The sequence below is a fragment of the Petaurus breviceps genome, unplaced genomic scaffold (assembly GCF_028583685.1).
Source record: "Petaurus breviceps papuanus isolate PSGF00001 unplaced genomic scaffold, PetGlider_PUasm1.0 90919, whole genome shotgun sequence".
Classification (NCBI taxonomy): domain Eukaryota; kingdom Metazoa; phylum Chordata; class Mammalia; order Diprotodontia; family Petauridae; genus Petaurus; species Petaurus breviceps.
Genome location: NW_027187378.1, coordinates 18,404,279 through 18,421,953, shown reverse-complemented (window position 1 = coordinate 18,421,953; position 17,675 = coordinate 18,404,279). Strand labels below are relative to the sequence as shown.

The following is a 17,675-nucleotide window of genomic DNA, read 5'->3' as shown; positions in this document are numbered from 1 at the left end:
TCGAGAAAGTCTCTTTTCTTGGTGTAGAGAGACCCAAAGATCACTTTCTAGCTGATAAAAATCATACAGAACATGGAGTGTAAAAGGACTCAACGACTGTAAATGGGCAGTAAGAAACGAGAAGCTGGGGTGGCAAGGTGGCACAGTGAATAGAGCACCAGCCCTAGAGTCAGGAGGACCTGCATTCAAATCATGACTCAGACACTTAACACTTGCTAGTTGTGTGACCTTAGGCAAGTCACTTAACCCCAATTGCCCCACCTTCCCCCTCCAAAAAAGACAATAAAGGAAATGAGAAACTCAGATTTTTTTTTTTCTTTATACCTATTCTACTTCAGGTATCTGGAAGATTTCTTGTTTAATGTCATGCATATGTGCACTTCAAAAACTCTTGTTTTGGAGCAAGGCCTCCTAAGTAACAGCTCACTTTCATTGACATTCCTCCTGTTCACCAGAAGAGAAACCCTCCCCACAACAAATATGTACAGTCCATCAAAACAAGTCTGCATGAGCAACAATATGTTTATTCCCCCACCTCTATCTTTTATTCCCACATTCTGCCTGCTAGGCTAGTTGATGCAGGATATCTTGAAGAGAGTGGAAGATCTGGAAGGTTGGTGACATCTTCTGTGATGTAGTGCTGAGCTCTTCCACTAACTTGTTATGTATCATGGAGAACTCCCAGGGAGACAGTCATTACAGGCAGGAGAAGCTTAATCACAGATTACAGCAGATTCATCTGCACTAGAAAAAGAAAGTCTAACTATCCAGGCAAGGACTTCTACACGTAGAACAGTTGGAGCAACAACCATTCACTCACCACTTTTCTCCCCAGCAGCCAATTATCTGCTACAGGATAAAAGCACAGAGAAGAGACAGATCTCCTTTGGCAAAGTGCTGGTAGAACTTCTTTCTTACAGACTGACAGGGAAATAATAGTAGGGATGCTGCCAAGTTGGCAGTTGTGAGATGAACCCAAGCAACTAGTATTACAAAGGTCAGAAATAGGTTCCAGTGGTGCTTTAAAGGTGTTAGAGATGTATTCTAGAACAGGACTTCTTAAAATTTTCCTACTCCCAAGCCCTTTTTGAGTTCATAGCCTGAGGGCATGCACAGTGCAAAGTGTGCATGCTTTGTGTTCAGAACCAAGGCTGCAGTTGTCTGATATCACAACATTGCCAGAAATTCCACTGATTTATTACACATTTGATTTTTTAACTGTTTTTGGTAGTTGCGTGTTCAGAAACCTTTTACTGTTGCCAAATTTTTCACAACCCCATATGGGTTCACAACCCACAGTTTAAGAAGTGCTGTCTAGAGAAGCTGATTTGAGAATACCCAATATTCTTTAAGTGAGACTCAAAAAATCAATTGTTAAATGCTTGAAAGTAGGGGAAAGTATCTAATTCTGGTCCACCTTATAAGATATCTCTATAACCTAAGATTGACTGAGGTCTGGATGAATCCTATTTGAGTGACATGTGGACTCATTATCAGGCCTGACATATTTGAGAAGGTCAGGCAGTTGGGTGGTCCCAACAACCCCACATGAGCTTACTTTTTTTTTTTAAAGCAATCAGGGTTAAGTAACTTGCTCAAGTTTACACGGCCAGTTATTTCTGGGTGCGGTGCTAAGCATCTGAGCCCAGATTTGATCCCCAGGTCATCCCAACACTGGAGCCGGTGCTCTTACTTGCTGAGCCACCTGGCCGCCCCTAAGCAATTGGGATTAAGTAACTCACTCAAGGTGTTTTGGGGTGGGTGTTAAGTGTCTGAGCCCAGATTCGATCCCCAGGTCATCCTGACACTGGAGCTGGTGCTCTTACTCGCTGTGCTACCTGGCCGCCCCAATGAGCTTACTTTTCAAGGGAAACTCTTGTAGCTCTATCCCTCTTTGACAGCTTTGGCTTTTGATCTAAAGTCAGCTCTTGTTCCAGAGAATAGTTTAATAGATTTTGGTGGGTCCCTTTGTATTATTAAATAGGATCTCTCTCTCCTTTGCAGACTGGGCAAAGCAAGTTACACAGAAGTAAAATTGACAGCATGGGACAGAAAGCCAGTTTTGCCTTTGTTATCAATTAAAAATACATGTTGCCCCAATTATGCCATGTGGTTTAATGGGTAGCCTTTTCACTCTATCCTTTTGTACATATATGCAGGCTTTGAAAAAGGAAGGATGAACAACAACAGTCACAGTAGATGTATAGAGCTAAGCAGGAAAAGGATAGGAAATGGAATTGTATTTGGGAAATCCCCCAGTTCTTTTAAGGAGTCTAAATGTTTTGACCCTTTTATTATTCTTGTAGACAAAAATTCCTATACTGTCATGCCCATTGAGTGGGGAATGGCTAAACAAGTTGTGCCATATATTTGTGATGGAATGCTACTACGCTATAAGAAATGTTGAGCACAATGAGTTTAGAGAAACTCATGGGAAGATTTGCATGAAATGATGAAGAGCAAAATGAGCAGAACCAAGCAAGAGAACTTTGTATAAAATAAAAGCAATATTGATTTTAGAACTATATGGGACATATGAAGAAAGATGCTGTCTGTATCAAGAAAAAGAACTGATAAAAACAAGTAGGGGTAGAATAATTTTACACACATATGTGTATGTATATATACATACAAATGTATACCTATATATACATGTATGTGTATGTATATATGTGTGTGCATGTGTGTGTATAGAGAGATTGACATATACGTATACCTATTTGGACTTGATGGTAGCTATCTCTAAAGGGGGAGGGAAGCAAAAAAGAAATTTACATGATATTTTTTTTGTATATTTGAAAGGAATAGCAAGTTGTGCATAGCATAGTAGATTTACAGTTCCATGTGCTACCATCTTTTTTTTTATACTTTGTAAAGGAAATACTTGTTTTCTCCATAAATTAAAAATGAATTTTGAAAAAAAAAAAAGATCTATACTGTCATCCACATACTGAAGAAGATAATGGTTAGCTGTGCACCACCATTTTCCCTGTACCAGTAATGGATGGTTAAGGGCTACAAGTCAACACAAATCCTCATCTTTTTAACACCAATATTCTTTCAGGGAAATTTTATGGTTCCAAATCATAGAATGCCATGATTTCAGAAGAACCAACATTGCTAGTGACCCAAAAATGAATGGGGGGAGGGGCATAAGCTGAATGGAAAAAGGGTACAGTGTATTGCCAATGATAACTAGCATTGAAGAAGTCATGTAAAATAGAGGTATCAAACTGAATGCCAGCTAACAGATTAAAATCTAATTCTCAAGTAATTGACAAAAAAAATTAAAATACAACAGAAACATAAATAATGTTAATATGTGACTTTCTAAGTCAATGTGTGTGCTTCAGGAATCCTTCACTATCATTTAGTCATTCCCATTTCTATTTGAGATTTGCACCAGTGGTATAAGAGGTCATCTATTCTAGATCACATATGACCAGAAAAATGAGATACATGGTCAGGTAGAAAGAATGAGGGTTAACGGATAAATGGGTATGAAAGGTGTGGTTTTGTGCTAGGCAATAGTTCTTTAATTCCATACCTGCTATATCAGGGTCTTGAGTCAAGGAAAATTTAGGGAAAGGGAAGAATGTAAGAGATAAGGGGCTGTACTCGTACCCACAAAATGTCAAAATGTTTAGAGGAAGACGTTGAATATATGGGGTAGATACTACATAAGTGCTTTATGAGAAGCCAGGCAATATTCAAAGAGGAGTGGGAAAAAATCAGTGACTCTAAAGTGAGAGGACCTGGATTCAAATCCTAACTCAAATACCTACTGTGTGATTCAAGGTAAGGTATTTAACCTCCCTGGACCTGTTTCTGCATTTGATAAATGAAGAAATTGGATTGGATGGTCTCTGAGGTTCCTTCTAGCTTTAAATCTATGATTGTTTAAATAAAAAAATAATACCAGCTTAGTCCAGAAAGAGACTTTCAGGGGAAATGCAACATCTTTGTTTTTATTGTAAATATATTTACTCTTAAAATAAATTTTCAGAAATCATATTGTGCATAATATATTTATGGTTTTTCATAGTACTCACTAACATGATGGATAATCTATCTATTTTACTTAGTGCTGAAAATAATTTCATACAGGTATTTGACCATTTATCTTATATTTTTCTTCATTATTGACTTCTACTGCTTTGCCAGATAATTTTCAAAAGATATATTGAAAAGACTGGTAACACTACCTATAGAAAACACAAAACCAATCCCCACAATCAGTAGTGACATTCTCCTGGGTACTAAAGCCAATTTTAATCTCCCAAAAGAACAGCCACAAAAAAAACTCAAGTTATTTCTTCTCTATTCTTGCTAAGCTAGAATATTCTAAGGAAACAGAACTTTTATTTTATATCTAAAGAAAAGTCATTCTTAGGGGATGTGTTCACATTAGCTTGGTCCAGTTGGATGTATCTAATATTCATTGAAGTCTTTTCCCTTCTTGTTTTCCAGGGATACACTGATCACATTGTAGTTTCATAGGGAGTTGACCAGAACAAAATCTATCTAACCCTTGGGGTCCCTGGGGAAAACTTGGCAAGAGCTGCACCCTTCATGTCAAATAATTTTAACACAAACATAATTTCTCCTGTTTAAGCAAATATACCCCCAACTCATATTTCATAGAGAAAGGTTCAGATGAATTCTTTTATTCTGTGAATTTAATATTACATAGGTAGCCTCTCCACAAAGTCCCTTAAAAATTATCATCCCTTTTGCAATTAGAGTTCTCCAGTGGTGTGGAAACTCATTACGTAATGCAGAAAGCTGATTCAACTTTAGAAGAGTTCTAATCCTAAGAAAGTTTTCTCTTAACTGAAACTAAAACTCCATTTTCCCCTCACCCAATTGTTCCTAGTTTTGCTTTCAGGTGCCATGCAAAATAAAGCAACATTTCTTTTTCATTTAGTTGAAAAAAAGGTAGATAGCTTGGTAGGTGAAGAGCTAGACCAGTAGTCAGGAAGACCTGAATTCTAAACCAACTTCAAACACTTACTAACTGTGTTACCATGAGTATCTCACTTAACTTCTGCCTGTCTCAGTTTCCTCATCTGTAAAATAGGGATAATAATAGTGCCTAACTCTCAAGGTTGTTATAAGGATAAAATATTTCCAAATTGTTTTTCTAATATTAGAGTACTATATAAATTCTAGTTATTAGTGATTAAATTGCAAAATCTTGGTTTTAAAAATATACTTTTTGAGGGATAGATGGCATTCTAGTTGTTTCTGACTATGTTTACAGATATGTGGTCTATACAACATCATAATTGTTGCGTCAACCCAGGCTTACCCTTTTGAAAAATGAATCCTTCAATCATAGGGGCACACAGCATAGTTAAAATTCATGAGGTGCATGATTTGGGGAATAGAGTGAAGGGAAGAAAAAGGAGGCATTGACATCATACAACTGACCACTTCCTGCACATCACCTTCCAAGTAGGTCAGCATACCAGATGGGAATGTAAAAAGCAAGATTCCACCAGCTACCTGCCCAAATGCAACTGGGTCCAATCCTGAGCACCAACGACTTATTTCAATCAGTTCCTTTCTCATATAATAAACCAATTCTACTCAAAAGCAACATGACTATGTACAATCATATCAATCACTAATACTAGCCATTATTTCTTCTCTTTAAATACTACAAATCAACATCACTTTCTAGCATTGGAAAGGTGGCACAATTACTCAGAACACACCTTGCTTGCACAGGGAGGGACAGTGAGAGAGGATTCACTAAGTTATCATTTATTACTCTTTCCCCTCTTAGAAAAAAGGTATCACTTGACTTCCCTATAGAACATAAAAGAGGCAGCTAAGGACACAGTAGGTAGAACACTAGTCCTGGAGTTAGGATGACCTGACTTCAAATTCTACTTCAGATACTTAGTAGGTGTGTAACCCTAGGAGAGTCAAATACCTTTCTCAGTCTCAGTTTCAGTAAAATGAGGATAACAGTATCACCTAAATCATAGAGATTTTTATGAGAATAAAATTAGACAGAATACATATGGTACTTTGCAAACCTTAAAGTAATATATAAATGTCAAATATTATTATTAAATGAGTTATACAGCAACGACATCAACATCCTCTTTGTAGCATCTAAGAACTTCTACTATTGGTAAATCACTATCCCTAGGGTCTGTGTAACTGTGTATCTTACTGAGTGGTTCTATGTCCATTACAGTCTTCTTTTTATACTTCTTTCTTCTAAATATTACCATATAGGCCCACTTTGTGCTAATGACCACTTCAATCATTCCCCTGTCTTCTTTGTCCTTTAAGAGTTTTCCAAGGGGCGGCCAGGTGGCGCAATGAGTAAGAGTGCCGGCCCCAGCGTCCGGAGACCTGGGGTCAGTTCTGGCCTCAGATACTTGGCACGCATACAAAATAACTAGCCTTGTAAACTTGAGCAAGTTACTTAACCCCAATTAATTTAAAAAAAAAAAAGGAGTTTTCCATCAGGAGACACAGGAGAAAGTCTGTACTTTCTTCCATTCTTGAAGCCTTCCAACTCAGGGAATGATTTTAAAATGTTGATCTACTATGTCTTCTCACCCATGTAAGCCAAACTTCAGGGTTTCCATAGTGATAGTAGGAGGATTCAGGTTGGATGCTCCCCCTATATTCACGACCCTGCTACAGAAGCTATGCGTTTGAAGAATTACCTCCTGTGGGCCAAATTCAGGGAAAGGATATGAGCTCCAGAGGAAGCAAGGCTCATGATGTGTAAATTTTAGAAAAAAATTCTCTGAGATCCAGGAGTCAAGCAGGATTTGTGACTTTCTGGCTCATCTTGGACATTAGATCAAGTCAAAACTCCTTTGAGTCTGTGCACAAGAAAAGCCCAAATTTGTCACATCCCCAAGATGGGTTTCTTGCCACTGATGGCTATGATCCCATGGTTGGTTTTTGCCTGTAGCACCAGGTCAATTGTACCTCATCAAAAACTCTGGTTTTCATGATACAAGTGTGGTCATAGTCAGAGACACTGGTATTTCCATAAAGCCTTCCCCTTCCAGTCCCAGTGAGCCCACATGAACCTTTCATAGGTTCACTTTGTTGGAACTTATCCTAAATCCAATGGCATTATCAGGGTAGGTAATAAGGCCATTACAAGGAGAATGTCACTATTTACTATCTGGGTACTAAAATACCCAACTGACACCCAGGGGCGTGGGAGAAGACTTTTCCACTCCTCCAGGGGCTCCAGACAGCTTTCCTGGTCTTGAGCTTCATGCATCTTCCTCTATTCTGGAGGGTCATTCAGCTGCTTGTCCATATCAGTTAAGGTCACCAAATCCTCAGACACAGAATGCTATAAATGGTCCATTAAATTCTCATTTAAGTCTTTGCAAAAAGATTTCCATTAGCATCAACTCCTGCAAGTCAAGGAGTGTTCTCAATTAGTGGAATTCATTTATATTGGCTATTAGCAGATGTCCTGGTAAGAGTCTTAATATGGCAGTAAACACATTGTCACATGAGATAAGGCTATCCCACAATTGCTCATAATTCCCCAGCAGGCACTTCCCTTTTCCATTAAAGGAACAGTGTATTCCATAGTGCCTCATGTTCTTATCACAAAAGTCATTTGAACTTAACTTGCTAGACAAGTGTATATATCCAAATTTTAAATATTAGTGCACAGGGACCAGCACCGCTGCCTGATGCCTTATACAGATAGATGGGAATACTCTAACAGGCTCAGAAAGGAATTGCCAAACTGGGGGAACAGTTTCTATTTTGTAAATACACTATGCATATCATGATACTATTTGAGCAACCACAGCTTGCAAATCATGTACCTGCTTTCCGAGCCTCTGATGAAACATTATCATCCGGGGCTCTCAAATGCACCCTAGAGAATGGAACAGAGTCCAAAATCTTCAATTCAATCTGAATTGCTTCTGAGTAATTAGACTCAACTTTCCAATAAGATGATCTGCTAATACAGGGTGAGTATCAAACAGTCAATGAGTTTACAAGCACTTATTAAACACTATTATGTGCAAGGCACTGTGCTAGGCATTTAGGGCACAAAGACAAAATAATGAAGCAACCCCATCTCTCAAGGAGCTTACATTCTATTGGAGGACATATGCACTACTTATGAGTATATACAGAATATTTTCAAAATAAATATAGAACATAGGGAAGTTAAGCATACAGTAGTTAGGGAGGAAGAGCTGTAGTAGATGAGGGAGACTAGGAAGGGCTTTTTGTACAGCATGTTACTTGAACTGATTTTGGAAGTTAGGGAGAGATTCTATTAAGTGAAAGTGATAAGAGAGTACATGCCAGGTATGAGAAGCAAAGACAGGAGATGGAGGGATATGTATGAGAAACAGAGAGGGCTCATTTGACTAGACTACAATGCACAGAAAGTTGAGTAATGTTTAATGAAGTTGGAAGATAGGCTGGGATTAGATTATAAAGGACGTTAAAACTCAAGTAGAGAAGTCTATATATTTTATTCCAAAAACAATAGGGAAGCATTAGAATTTGTAAGGTTCATATGATCATATCTGAACATGAGAAAATTTATTTTGGCAGCTGTATAGAGGATAGATAAGAGTAGAGAGAGCCAAGGCAGGGAGGCCAAGCATAGCCACAGCACATGATATGCCTTGAGGAGGGTAGAATGGAGACAGATAGTCTTTCCACAATTGCCACTGTCTTCACTTCTACCTTCACCCCAATTCCCCCACCCACCAGTGTGCCTTCCCATTAGGCCAGTGTCATGGCACAGGATTCACAAAAAAAAAAGGAAAAAAAGGAAGATGATGCAGGCTACACAACTTCAAATGTGTCATTTCACATGCAATGAAGATTTATTTGGATTAATTCTGCTCTTTGTTAATAAACCTATTCTAACCTTGTCATCAACTCTATCCCAAGGGCGACAAGGATTGCAGGTAATCTTGTATTCACTGGCAATAGAAACTATCCTTCCTGCTCCTTAAATTCATCATGAAAACAGGACTTATCCAGGGAAGACTGATGTCTTACATACTCATGATAAAGTTTCATTTCCCCCCAAAGCTCAATATGGGTCCAATAGTTACCATAATAACAATAACAGCCATTCAAATTTTTGAAGCCAGCAATAATACCCCACTTTTTCATATTGGTTTGTGTTTTCATTTTAGGATGATCCTATAGGTTCATGTTCCTTGTCTCCACCCACTCCATGTTCCAATCAAACTTGACTACCCATTATTCTCTGAATTTGTTCCTTGCTCAAAATTAGATTGGAGTGATTTTTTTTTACTCTTTCAAGGACTTTGGTGGAGACAGCATTCTTTTTGGGTGTTTAAAAGCTATTGTCGGGAAAGGAATCAACATATTGGAGTAGAAGCAGGACCTCCCCGCTGATCTGGCTTCTGCCTTCCCCAATCCATGAAACAGGGGACTCTGAAGAAACTTTGGAGCTGCAGAACCCACAAATTAACACAAAGAAGCTAACCTCCCACTAAAGACAGCCTGGCAGGATGGAAGGAATTGGCCAGTGCAGTGCTCTGGGAGCCGAGCCCAGCCCCACGTGAAGGCTTTTGCCACAGGACGGGCCTGACCAGCCACCGGCCTGAGGGACTCCAGAACAGCCGCAGCTGTGGCCATTTCCAGATTTATCAACACATAGATGAGAAGGTCAAAGTGAGAGGTAAGTGCAGTCTGGACTTTGGGAGCCAGTAAGTGGGAGTGCGTGGCTTTCACCCCTGGGACGAGAAGCCACTGAGACACCGGCACAGCCAGCCAGAGCCACATTGCAGCTTCAGCTCCTGGCCTGCAGAGAGTAGGGGGACCAAGCACCAATCTGAGGGGCAATTACTCTTGCTTTAACCTTCTTGGATCTGGATTGCAGTCTAGGGTGTAGGGCCTTGGGTGTGTGTCCAGCTTGCCAGAGCATGTAGAGAGCTCAGAGAGGGCACCCATCTAATACCTCCAGCAGCTGAGAAAATCCCAGCATTTGGGATGAAAGCTCCCGTGTCTGGTGGCAGAATCCTACTGTGGCAAAAAGCCCAGAGTCAAGTGACTGAGGGGCGACATCACCAGGCAAAGGAAACAAAGCAGACAGAAGATTCCAACATTACACTCCTATTTTGGGGACAAAAAGGAGCAAAGCATGGAACAGGAGGAAGACAGTGAAGTCAGAACTACTGCACCAAAAGCTTCAAAGGAAAATATGAGCTTGTTACAGGCCATAGAGGACTTAAGAAGCAGATAAGAGAAGTGGAGGAAAAATTGGGAAGAGAAATGAGAACAATGCAAGAAAATTATGAAATTAGAGTTAATAGCCTGACTGAGGAAAATAACACCTTAAAAAATAGACTAACTCAAATGGCAAAAGAGGCTCAAAAAGGCAATGAGGAGAAGAATGCCTTAAAAAGCCAAATTTGCCAGATGGAAAAAGAATCTCAAAAGCTCAATGAGGAGAATCATTCCTTCAGAATTAGATTGGAGCAAATGGAAGCTAATGACTTTATGAGAAATCAAGATGCTGTTAAACAGATGCAAACAAATGAAAGAATAGAAGGCAATGTGAAATATCTCATGGGAAAAACCACTCACCTGGAAAATAGATCCAGGAGAGAGAATTTAAAAATTATTGGACTACCTGAAAGCCATGATCAAAGTAAAAACCTAGAAATCATCCTCCAGGAAGTTCTCAAAGAAAACTGCCCTGATGTTTTAGAACTAGAGGGCTAAATAGAGGTTGGCTTGTCTGTGGCAGATCTGCAGAAAGCATTATGAAGAATCTTAGGAGAGTGCATCCAATTTCCACCATGATTAAGGGACTATATGGAATTAATGAGGATGTCTTCCTTAGTGTCCCATGTATCTTGGGACAGAATGGCATTTCAGATGTGGTGAAAGTAAACCTGAATCCAGAGGAGGAGAGCCATTTAAAGAAGAGTGCAGATACTCTTTGGGGAATCCAGAAGGAGCTGCAATTTTAAAACCTTTTAATGTGCCATCAAGAGAACATGACAGTGGTTAAGGGGTTAAGGGCTTTTCGAATAGGTCAAATCCTTCCTCTGATTCCTGATCGAACACCAGAAATGTAAAACCTGTGAACACACTCTAGTCTCTTCCTAAAGTTAGAAATGGGGAATAGTAGAGTGTGACTATTTGTTTAAACCCTGTTGATGTTTGCATATGATGCTGGATATGACTTGTATAGTCTCAGTAGTTGGTGTCAAGCAGATAGTGCCCCACAGGTATATAAACTACCTGCCTTGTATGTAGGTACTGCAGATTCCTGTAGGTCCAGAAGACAACACTCCTGACTACAAGACACCATACAGTAGTTATTCTTTATTGATGCATTGATTACCTTGTGCTCCTCTCCATTAGGGCTCCTATAGCATGGCTCCATGCATCACATTTCCAGAGGATGTGATTTTTGTCTACACACACACACACACAAACACACACACATATATATATACATCAATAGTTGTAAATTTCCATATTATATAAAAAGATCGGTGTATGTACAACAATGCAGCCAATTCCTCAAGTGTCATACTAACCCTAAATACTGAATAAAAAACAAATAACTGATAAAAAAAAAACATACATTGTGTCTATAATTGTGTTCAAATTTCTCCTGGTTCTGCTCTTCTCACTCAGCATCGGTTCATATAAGCCTCTCCAGGTAAATATGAAGTCTGCTGCTCCTCATTTCTTATAGCCCAATATTATTCCATTACATTCATATACCACAACTTGTTTAGCAACAAGTGCTAATGGGAATCCCCTTAATTTCCAATTCTTTGCCACCACAAAAAGAGCTGCTATAAATATTTTTGTATATATGGGTCTTCCTCCCACTTCTATAATCTCTTTGTTATACAACCCTAGAAGTGGTATTGCTGGGTCAAAGGGTATGAAATCATTTATAGCCCTTTGGGCATAGTTCCGGATTGCTCTCCAGAATGGCTGAATCAGTTCACAACTCCACCAACAATGCATTAGTGTTCCAATTTTTCCACATCCTCTCCAGCATTTGTAATTCTCCTGTTTTGTCATCTTAGCCAATCTGACCAGTGACATGTGGTACCTCAGAGTTATTTTGATTCACATTTTCCTAATCAGTAGTGATTTAGAGCATTTTTTTCATATGCTTATAGATATCTTCAATTTCTTCCTCTGAAAACTGTCTGTTCATATCCTTTTACTATTTATCAATTGGGGAATGACTTGTATTCTTATAGATTTGACTCAATTCTCTATATATTTTAGAAAAGAGGCCTTTATCAGAGACATTGGTTGTAAAAATTATTTCCCATTTTTCTACTTCCCTCTTAATTTTGGTAACATTGGCTTTGTTAGTCATTGTGTTAGTCATTTGTTAGTAATTGACTGCTAAGTCTTGTGTACCCAATCTTTTCCATTGATCAACTACTCTATTACTCAGCCAGTAACAGGTAGTATTGATGACTCCTAATTTATGACACAGATTAAAATCTGGTATGGCCAGACCACATTACCTAGCATTTCTTTTCATTAATTCCATTGATATTCTGGACCTTTTGTTCTTCCAAATAATTTTGTTACTATTTTTTCTAGCTCTATAAAGTGATTTTTTGGTAGATTGATTGGTATGGCACTAAATATGTAATTTAATTTGGTAAAATTGTCACTTTTTATTATATTAGCTCAACCCAGCCACGAGCAACTGATATTTTTCCAATTAGTTAGATCTGATTTTATTTGTGTGAAAAATGTTTTGTAGTTCTGTTCATTTAGATCCTGGGTTTGTTTTGGCAGATAGATTCCCAAATAATTTATAGTGTCTACAGTAACTTTAAATGGAATTTATCTTTCTATCTCTTGCTGTTGGATTTCATTAGAAATATATATGAATGTCGAGGATTGATGTGGGTTTATTTTATATCCTGCAACTTTGCCAAATTTATTCATTGTCTCAAGTAGTTTTTTACTTGATTCTCTAGGATTCTCTAAGTATATCATCATAACATCTACAAATAATTATAGCTTGGTCTCTTCTTTGCCTAATTTGATTCATTTGATTTCTTTTTCTTTTCTAATTGCAAATGCTAACATTTCTAGTACCATTTTGAATAAGAGGGGTGATAGTGGACATCCTTGTTTCACCCCTTATCTTATTGGAAATGCTTCTACCTCATCCCCATCACATATAATACCTGCTGATGGCTTTAAACAGATGATGCCTATTATTTTAAGGAAGACTCCATTTATTCCTATACTTTCTAGTGTTTTTAATAGGAATGGATGTTGCATTTTGTCAAAAGACTTTTCTGCATCTATTAAGATAATCAAGTGGTTTCTGCTAGTTTTGTTGTTGATATGATCAATTATACTGAGGGTTTGCCTAATATTAAACCATCCTTGCATTTCTGGAATAAATCCTACCTGATCAAAGTGTATTATTCTTGTGATAAGTTGCTGTAGTCTTTTTGCTAATATTTTATTTAAAATTTTTGCATCTATATTCATGAGAGAGATTGGTCTATACTTTTCTTTCTCTGTTTTATCTCTTCCTGATTTTGAAATCAATACCATATTTGCGTCAGAAAAAGAATTTGATAGCATCCTTCTTCACTAATTTTCCAAAATAGTTTTTGGAGTATTGGAATCAATTGTTATTTAAATGTTTGATAGAATTCACTAGTAAATCCATCTGGCCCTGGAGATTTTTGTCTAGGGAGTTCACTGATGGCACTTTCGATTTCTTTTTCTGAGATGGGGTTATTTAAGTAATTTACTTCCTCTTCAGTTAATCTGGACAATTTATATTTTTGTAAATATTCATCTATTTCACTGATTGTCAAATTTATGTTCATACAATTTGGCAAAATAATTCCTAATTATTATTTTAATTTACTCTTTTATTTGCTCTTTTTGGAGGGCAATTGAGGTTAAGTGACTTGGCCAAGATCACATGGCTAGTTTTTGGGTTAAGTGTCTAAGGCCAGATTTGAACTCAAGTCCTCCTCACTCCAGGGCCAGTGCTCTCCTCACTGCACCACCAAGCCACCCTTTAATTTCCTCTTCATTGGAGGTAAATTCACCCATTTCATTTTTCATACTCTAATTCAGTTTTCTTCTTTTTTTCATATTGACTAAGGGTCTATCAATTTTATTGTTTTATTCATAAAACCAACTATTAGTTTTATTTATTAATTCAATAGTTTTCTTAATTTCACTTTTGTAATCTCTCCTTTGCTTTTCATTATTTCTAAATTAGTATTTATTTGGGAATTTTCAATTTGTTCTTTTTCTAGCTTTTTCAACTGCATGCCCAATTCATTGACCTCCCTAGTAGACTGGAACAGCAAATAAGTACAGAGAGATTATGTAAGAGATTATTTTAGAGGCAGCCTAGTACGAGAGAAAAGATGTTAAACCTGCAACCCAAAGGCCTGGATTTTAGTCTTTTCTCTGAAAGGCAAGTTGTATTTCCTGAATAAGTCATTTAACCTTACTGTGTCTCATTTTACTCATCCTTAAAATGAAAAAAAAAAATAGTTGGAAAGCCTGTATCCACATGGCAGCATGTTGTAAGTACCTTGTGAATTTTAAAGCATAATGGAGATAATATCATCATCATCATCACTATCATGATTATAAGGTTATTATGAATTTATCACCTTTCTTGTTCTTCACAACATACAGCTTGTTCTTTGTCCTGACAATTGGGGTTAAAACACACCTGGGACAACTGAGAGAAGGACAGATTGAAAGGGAAAAAACAGATTTCAAAGAAAGTGAGTATTCCCACCAGCTTTAACCAACAAAGGAGTGAATATGGAAAACTGGTTGGAAATTATATAGGAAACAGCCAGCATGGAACCTTTGGGAAGGGACAAGGTAATAATGATATGAAGAGACTTTCTGAAATTGTGTCCATTGTCTCTGATAGAACTTTGATGGCAAGACTGTACTGCTGAAAAGCAGGATGATACCTTCATTTTTCTTTTCTTTTCCAAAATAGATTTTTCTTCATATTTCTTTTTATCTCTTGTGTTTTTTATGTCTTGTATTCTTTAGGTTCTCCCTACCTGAGGTCCATCTCATAATAGTAAAGATGGGGTTCTAGTAAATACCTTCCCAGGTAAGAACACGTTGATTGAACCACTTCATCATAATTAAGAGTAAATAGGACTGATTCTTATCTTTGATTTAATCAAAACCATTGATTGAGAGACTTGGTCATACCCTAAGGGATTTCTGTAAATATGAGAAACTAACTCAGAATTATTTACAGAATCAGTGCCCAGAAGTATAAAGGGAAAAAGAAAAAAACTGTCCTAATATAAAGGTGATCCAAGATCTAGTAACGCTGGGGCAGCCAGTGAAAGGAGGAAGAGAAAGTAGATCTATACTGTGGGAGAGAAGGATGACACTGAAGAAGCCTATCAATCCTACAGGAATCTTACAGCAGAAAACCAAAGTTGATACCAAGAGTGCATTCAGCTATTTAAAGACTAAAGGAAGACCCATGAAAAGGTCAGCTCTTTTTGCAACTTCCTCTCACAATGTCTCTTTATCCAGAGACAGTTTTGATACTCATTTGTTTCCCATAATTTGAATTATTTCTGAACTGCAAGGAAGCCAAAGACTCCCTAGAGACAGAGATAAATGTAAATTTAGGCCAAGAGCCCAACCTCTGCGTGTTAACAGGACTTCATGTGTTTGTGATTGAACTCATAACTTTTCACCTAAAATAAATTCCATAAGGTCACAGGAGAAGAAAGCACATAGACATCAGGGGCCATTCTATCAGCTATTCTATCTATCATTCTATTGTCTCAAAAACAAGATAATTATTGGAAAAGTGTGTTATATAAGAAAGATTTTTTTCAAAGAAAAATGGAGGAAGAAGAGGCAAAAAACTGTTCAATAAACTGATCAACACCTTGGAAAAATCTAACATCAAATTCAATGTTTCACACCTGTGGACCCTGAACTCTTCAAAGGAGCAGAAAGTGATATTTCTGTTTTTCAAGGAATTAAAGGAAAAAGTGATTAGAGACATGAACCAGAACCACAAAGTAATGGTATGTGTAAAATACCATGTTGTTTTTGGAAAGAACATAAGAAAAGACTTAATGAAAGCAATATATGTCTATAAGTGCTCATTTGACGTTTTCGGCTGACAACTGACAGTGATAAATGGTCTTTGTCAATTACAGATCATATAATATCTCATCAAGAATTAAGTACAGTTCCAGGGAAGATAAAACCATGTGCCAGCTGGTCTCATCCAAAGAATCTTTTTTCTTACCAAAGATTTTGAGCATTTGGTAAAAAATTTGTGAAAAATTATGCTATCGTTGCCAAGCCACTCCAAGATTTCACTTACGGACATGTAGTTGGGAAGAATCCTTAACAGAAGGGCAAGAGAAATCAACCTTTCAACACCATTTAGAGATCTTTGGGATATTTGTGAACAAGCTTTTTAAAGATGTGTTAAATCTTGTTGCTAACTTGCTAAATAATACTTCTTTTCAACAAACAGTACATAACAGAAGTTCACAGTTTCACATTCAGTTGTCTCAGGGAGATCTTATTTGTTCATTTGAGTGGTTATCTTTGTTGATGATGAGTTCATATTTTAAAAAAAAGAAAATGTTAAAAAATAATGAAGACTTATTAATGTTTGGGCCTGTTAGAATGTAATCTCCTTGAAAGTAGGAACTGTTTCCTTCTTTGTATTTGTATCCCCAGCATCTAGTACTGTGTCTGGCACATAATAGGCACATGATAGATAATTGTTGATTAATTGATTGCATCAGCTTATTCCCATGATTTTGGCCACTGGTCAAGAGAGGACATTTGAGCTCAGAAAAAAAATAGATTTTACCTGCTTCAAAATGCCAGTAGGTATCCATAGGAAGTAAGAGATTTAGGCTAGATGAGTTCAAAGGAAAGTATTAGCCATATTAATGGAATAATATGGAAATTGTGCATGGTAGCAAGCCTTTGAAGTTTGTATGAATAGAAATTTTATTTCTGGAAAGAAATAATAGATGTATAAGGGTAAATGAGAGTCTCATACAGTATGCATAAGTATACTGAACCTGGATACAGAAAGCTTATACAGTCAAGGTTTTATGAAAGAAAAATTTATATTTGCTATCCATACCTCTTGGTAAGGTAGAGAGTTTGAAATCTAGGAAGAATGGAATTTAGCAAACCACTGGTTCTTTGGATACTGATAGTTCTGTTACTTTCAGCCATCCTCAATTCAGGAAATACAGTGTCAGACCCACTAATTTTTTGTGATGCTCTAGGTAGAATAAAAGGAGAAGTGGTTGTATATGGAACCAAATGATCCCAATTGGGGTACATGTAATGTGTACTTTGTACATGAGGCTAGCATTGAAGTTGTATTTAATGAAACATGTTACATAACATATGTATAGATGAACTATGTTGGCTGTTTCCTTGCTTTACTATGATTTATCAAATAATGCTGCACGTCCTCTATGAATTAATTTCAAAAGCATTTATTAAGTGCTAGGTACACATACACTGCAGTAAGTAGAAGGGGACAAATAGAAAAACAAGGCAATACTATTACTGTAAGTGGATGTAATATGTAGTGTATTGCTATGTGTTAAGTATGGCATGAAATCTGTGCCCTTAGTTCATTG

General features: G+C 37.3%; 1 long non-coding RNA gene across 1 annotated transcript; it reads left to right on the top strand.

Annotated features, from left to right (window-relative positions):
* The first annotated feature begins 10,844 nt into the window (after nucleotides 1–10,844).
* On the top strand, nucleotides 10,845–11,603 carry LOC138151791 (uncharacterized). Its single transcript, XR_011165918.1, has 2 exons — nucleotides 10,845–10,941; nucleotides 11,149–11,603. It is a non-coding gene; the product is annotated as an uncharacterized lncRNA (long non-coding RNA).
* Nucleotides 11,604–17,675: the final 6,072 nt, after the last annotated feature.